Source organism: Nannospalax galili, unplaced genomic scaffold (assembly GCF_000622305.1).
Source record: "Nannospalax galili isolate Female #2095 unplaced genomic scaffold, S.galili_v1.0 scaffold962, whole genome shotgun sequence".
NCBI classification, from domain to species: Eukaryota; Metazoa; Chordata; class Mammalia; order Rodentia; family Spalacidae; genus Nannospalax; species Nannospalax galili.
Genome location: NW_008348537.1, coordinates 96,581 through 102,832, shown reverse-complemented (window position 1 = coordinate 102,832; position 6,252 = coordinate 96,581).

Here is a 6,252-nt window from a genome sequence, read left to right as displayed (position 1 = left end):
GATCCTCAAACGACCTTAAGTGTAAAAATAAACTGGTTTATCTGGGCCAACTGTATGGTCTTAAACACCCAAAGGAAAATATAACCAAAGATTAAAGGGATCAATATAATTCTTTAAGAGTCCATGTGTATAGCTATAGGCTGCATAAGAAGAAACAACTCCAGATAGGAGATTTTTGAGTTGTTGGCCAGGGTGACCCAAGAGATTCCAAGACATAAGACTGGGAAAATTTACAGCAGACCTCAATCTTTTCTAAAGGAATATTGGCAACTGATTGCTGCTAGATGAGGAAGAGCTGATCTTCCTAAAACAAGGAACTCTAGATAGGCTGACTAGATTCAGTGGATGGACAAGCCCTGGGGAATGGCTGGGGGCACTGACAACACAGTGGGCAGTACAGGGATTACAGAGTGTATGGGCTCCAGTGGGGTGGAAGAAGCATAAAAATTTGCTTCATGTTAATTAGTAGAGGTGAAAAATATTAGCACTGAAATCTACCTGATGACTTTATATCCATAATTAGGTGTCAAGCATCCCAGAGAGTAACCGACTGTGACTAGTAATAATCAGATACATAGAGATTAGAGATGCACGTGCAAACATGTAAGTGTTAGTAGTGTTAAAAATGAGTTTTTCTGCCAGGCGTGGTGGTGCACGCCTTTAATCCCAGCACTTGGGAGGCAGAGGCAAGTGGATCTCTGTGAGTTCAAGGCCAGCCTGGTCTACATCGTGAGTTCCAGGACAGCTGGAGCTATAGGGAGACCCTGTTTCAAAAAGACCCCCCCAAAAAATGAGTTTTTCTGTATGAAATAGTATATTTTAAAATGAAACAGAGATCTTTTTTAAAGGTTAAAACCTCATTCAATTTTATGTCTTATAGGGTTTATACTGATTTCAACATTATATAACTGTATTAATTCAACTGTGACCTTAAAATTTACAGTCAGTATTGAAAGAGATACATTTTTTCCTCTGGAAATTGTTATTGGATATGTTAATGCTGTAATGAAATGCTTCTTCTAATCATGTGGTTATTAAATAAATAAAAAAGACAAAGATATTGAAGGCTTTGAGGGAGATAAGAGACAACATTGGCCCTGTAGTTTAGGAAGATAATTACTTAACTTCTGGCAAAAAAAAAGTAAAAGAAAAAATAGACTACATGAATGGCATTGTTAATAAAAGGGGACTGGAAGTGTAAATATAGAAATTGAGAGTGGGTAGGGAAGTGATAAGGTGATGGTAAGTTTAACAAGGTGTGCTGGCACAGAGTCCCTCAGGTCTAACCTTCCACCCTGAGAGTACCTAGGCTTTCACAGGAAGGGATTATCACCTCCTTCCTCTGAGAAACAGCATTCAGGTTAGTGTAGAGCATTGAGATTCTTGCACCTGCTGCAAAATTTCTCAAATGTTAGCAAAGCAAGCCTTGTTCATAATCATGTAACCATTAGGGATGATCTAACAAGTGCAATGATTTTTCCAACTGGGAAAATTATTGCACAAAACCCAGCAAGAACAGTTTCAATTAAAGCAGAAAAGCAAAATTAAATGTACCAGTGATTCAAGACCTCAAGAAATTCCAATAAGCCCACAACATAACTAAAATGCCAATTTAAGAAAGGGATCTTTCTTTTCCTTCCCTTCCTTCCTTCCCTTCCTTCCTTCTTAAATAATTTACTGAGAATTTCATGCATGCATATATGGTAATTTGATCAAACCCATGCCCACTCCTTCCCCTCCAACTCCTCCCATATTCTCTCCATCACTTTTTTCTGATAACTTCATGCTCTCTTTCTTCTTTTGTTAATGGGGCTTTTTGCTACTAGAACATTGGAAGTGGTAACCCTAAAATCTTTTAGGGATTAGATAAGAGCTCCCAAATACTTTTGACGTTTTTGGCCTTTGGAACATAGTATGTTGGTAAGAGGCCCAAGGACATTTTGATTTTTAGCCAAGAAACTGGCTACTTTTCTTTGGGGTCTTTTTACCCTAACTGCCTAGCCAATTCCTACCTCCTATTCTTATCACATCATCCTTAGAAGAGGTTACCTAGCTTGTGGATAGGGAATCTGGACCCAGACCGCTCTGGCTTCTTCCATACTGAACAGGGACACAGGGTGAGGCAGTTGGGGTACCCCTTCAGTGGGTCTATCTAAAAGACTTCCAAATTATATAACTCTTATCTGTAGGGAGAAAAGAAAGTCCTTGACTGGTGCCTAGGAGATGTGAAGGAGAAGTAAAGACAAGAGTAATTAGCATTACAAGTTCTAGAAAGGGAACTAGAAAAAAGTCAGAACAGGACAAATTTCAAATGTTCATATGAGAGTCCATTGGAATTTCTTGACGGGAGCTTACAAAAGCATCCCTATTGGGTTCCTCCTCATTTTTCTTTTGTCTGCCAAGGCTGGACTCAAGAGTGATTGATTCAGGATTTGCTTTCAGGCCCTTTGATAACTGTTGAAGTGCTTAGAATCAGTGTGAGTTCCCTCTCAAAATCTTCTAGATAAGGGGAGAGAACAAATTTAACCAATATTTTAGAACGATAGCAGGTTGTCTCCCTTGGCTACAGGTGGGCACTACAGTATTGGAGACCAAGATTTGAAGACTTACATCTGAGCAGCACTTTCTGATTAGGAACAAAATCATCAATGAGAAATAATTGTCTAAATAACTTTTTATATGGACTTAAGCCTAATTAATGCCTGGGAAGTGTAATCCTTTGAAGAAATGTAGTGATCACTTTATTCTTTGGTTATACTTTCCTTTTGGGTATTTAAGACCATACACTTGGCCCAAATAAATCAATTTATTTTTACACTTAAGGTCATTTGAGGATCTGTTCCTCAGGGGTCACACAGGCTTGGGAGGAGCCCCTGGCTCCTTTCTTTTGCCAGTTCCATTTATGTGAAGGTAAGTCAAAGGTCCTGCTCGATGGTGGTTGGCTTCACTTGGAAGCATGGAGGAAATGATTCCTCTGTGTCAACCCACCTCTTTATAGACTGGACACTGGTTCAGGTCTACCTGGTGGGGTCTCCATGGCCTCCCTAAACAAGGGGACAGGTTACTCACCACAGTTACAGGACATTTTGAGAGATGTTCCATAGTTCTCTGGAACTTAGCCGACCTCGGAGGGCAAGGGGCACAAACTGCCCTTTGAGTCCCTCTGATCAGATTAGGATAGGCCTCAAAGTATGGCTGTTAAACATCCAATAAGGTTAGTTCCACCAGTCTGGTACTTTTAATTACTATGTGCTATGTAGATAAAGCTTGGGTAAAAAACCAAATGTTCTCAGAGAAACCTTGACTAGATATATATTTTGTTCCCTAAACTAGTTGATTAAACTATGACCTTAGAAATTTTAAGATTACATGTATATTATTTTTGTCTCATCAGAAAGGGTGTCTTTCAAAAACATCAATGATGATGAAATCTTAGAAACTTCTAAGTTTTATAATAAGAAAGAGGAGTTTATGGTCATATGCTAGTGTTCACATACTATGGAGAGTAGGAGATGTTCGAGAATGAAATGATTTGAGAAGAAATCAACACTTAGAAAGAGGAAATATAATTAGCTAGTTACTCCTTCAAATAAAACTTGCATGCAGGGTGGCATGACACAGAAATTGTCAGACTTCTTTAAGAGACTATTAACATGCGACGAAGCTCTGTAGCATTTCTACAAAATAACATTGAACAATGAGAAGAATGTAGTGAAATGTCATAAATAATAACAAATACAGACATTAAAGAATTAGTCTAACAATATGTAGGACACTTCTAGGGAAGATGAAAAATATTTGCAGAGAATCACAGGCTAAACTCTGGAAGCTAGCATGATAATCTCTGCACTGTAGAAACAGACTCGCAGACTGAACAAAGTGAACACACAGAGGGGTTTGCTAGGTGATGCTTGTACTGGCAGAACCCTTGATGTTCTCCCTTTAAGATGGTCACTAAGCTAAGGATACCTCCCTGTCACTAGATATTGCTCCAGAAGACTTACCTGGTGATGAAGGGCAAAAAGTAAATAACGAATTGGGTTGTAAAGAAAGAAAAACTCATCTTTATTTGTAGTTAACCTGAAACTGTACAGAGAAAATCTGAAGAATCAATGCAGAAAGCTAATCAATGAGCGATAAGGCAAAACTACTGGATCTTATGCACCTGCCCTTCCCCAGACCCAATTATATATATTTATGCAGCAGAAACAAATGAAATGAAACAAATTTGCTGCAGACCTTCTCTCCCTTGATAATCATGGCCAGGCCCACAAACAACATAGCTGTTTATTTTCCTCTCATCTGTATTAATTTTATCTCCTTGATACACAGCCTAATAGAGCAGTCACTACCCTTTTCCTATGTGATTTTTCCAACTAAAATGCACACTGTTCATTGTGTCGTTGTTCACCTAGCTATCTCCTTCATTCTATTTAATGGGAGAGAGCAATGATTCAGTAGCCAGTCCAGATAACGACTAGTTTATCGATATACGAGGATGGCGCAGGAGATGTGTTTCAGATTTGCTCATTTAAAACAAAAGAGATTTGGCAGTAGACTGAATTTCAGTAGGCATATCAAATAAAGTTAAGGGAAGCCATTTATTAAGACTGAACTCTGGTTCTAGACTCCCAACAGATTGACTCAATATACATTCATTCATGCTAGGGCTCACGTCACCAAACCTAAGCTGTGTACTTGGAAGGCTACAGTCCAATAATGAGGAGAGAGATGGTAGCTGAAGACATAAACAGGCCAGGTTTCAACAAGCACAAAATACAGAACCAAAGAAACAAGAGATTCACTGCTGCTAATGGTGAGAGGCTGGGTAATGAAACCTGTGTTAAACAGGCTTTATTTGACAGGATTTAACGCAGGCAAAAACAGTCACATGGTATTGACATCTGCTCTATGCTGCCGTCTGTCCTACTCAGGCTGCTATGCACCCAACAGCCACTCTGTCACCCCCAGTAGAGCTCCCATCTCTTTTGTAGACTGCACGGTCCCGTTCACCAGTCCCTAAAAACAAACAGTTTGATATCGGAAACTCAACTTGTTGACATTTTGTTCTTCTTGGTGTTAAATAGACTCAATGACTGACATATCTACAATGATCAGTTTTTCCTATGTCCTCGTTCATACCAACAGTGGTTATGGTGGGAGGAAATTAACTTACTCAGAAGATAATAAATAAATCTGTTTATTTAAAAATACGTATCCCCTGGAACTAGAGTTAAGGAAGGTTCACCCCAAGTCCTTCACTCCAGTTCCAGGGGAATCTGAAGCCCTCTTCTGACCTCCTCAGCATTGCATGACACAGGTGCACTCACATACATGCAGGAAATACACTCATACACACAAAAAAAATAAAAATTAGAAAAAAAGCATGCATACTCATGCCGCCCAGAGTTCTCATTCCATCATTTCTTATGACCCTGAGAAATTAATAAGCAGTGTACCAACCATTTTCTCTGGATCATGATCAGACAAATGGAACAATGCAAGTTGCCTTCCCAAGATGGTCTCCTGAACATCTCCTGAAATAGATAAACCCTAGGTGACCTTGTCTGTCCTGGAGAGCTGACTGAACCAGCCTCATCCATCCAGTGGGAATGATGCTGTCAGGGAGTGAAAGAGATGACTCAGTAGTTAAGAGCTCCCATTGCCCTTCCAGAAGACCAGAGTTCAGTTCCCAGCTCCCAAGGTGAGTGGCTCACAATTGCCTCTAACTCCACTTCCAGAGGACAAGACTCCCTTTTCTGGCCTCAGCAGACATCCACACTTATGTACACATCTCCCCTAAACACACACACACACACACACACACACAAAATAACTCTTAAAAAATACTAAAAGAATGATGCTGTCAGCCAGGCTGCTTGGCCAAGGCCTAAAGCCAACAGGTTGATTTTCAAGAATGCCAAAGTGTGCAGTTAGGGGCAGCTGCTGAGAGGGTAATGGGCTGGATAAAAGTAAAGAGTAGGCTTTGGGTTCAGAGTTTCCTTTTGTTCAGAATGCGAGAGGTCAGGGGCAGGAAGTGAGATGGGGGCTGGTCTGTCTTGTACACTAGGAGCACCTGCAAGCCAAATTTACTGTACAGATAAGGGCAGGGCTGAATCACTGTGTCAGCCACACAGCACAGTAATACACACCAGAGTCATTTTCTTCCACATCCCGTAGTACAAAGTTACAGCTTTTCTCTGAGCCTTTATAAGCATGGTATTTCTTGGGACTGAGTCCAGAATCAACCGC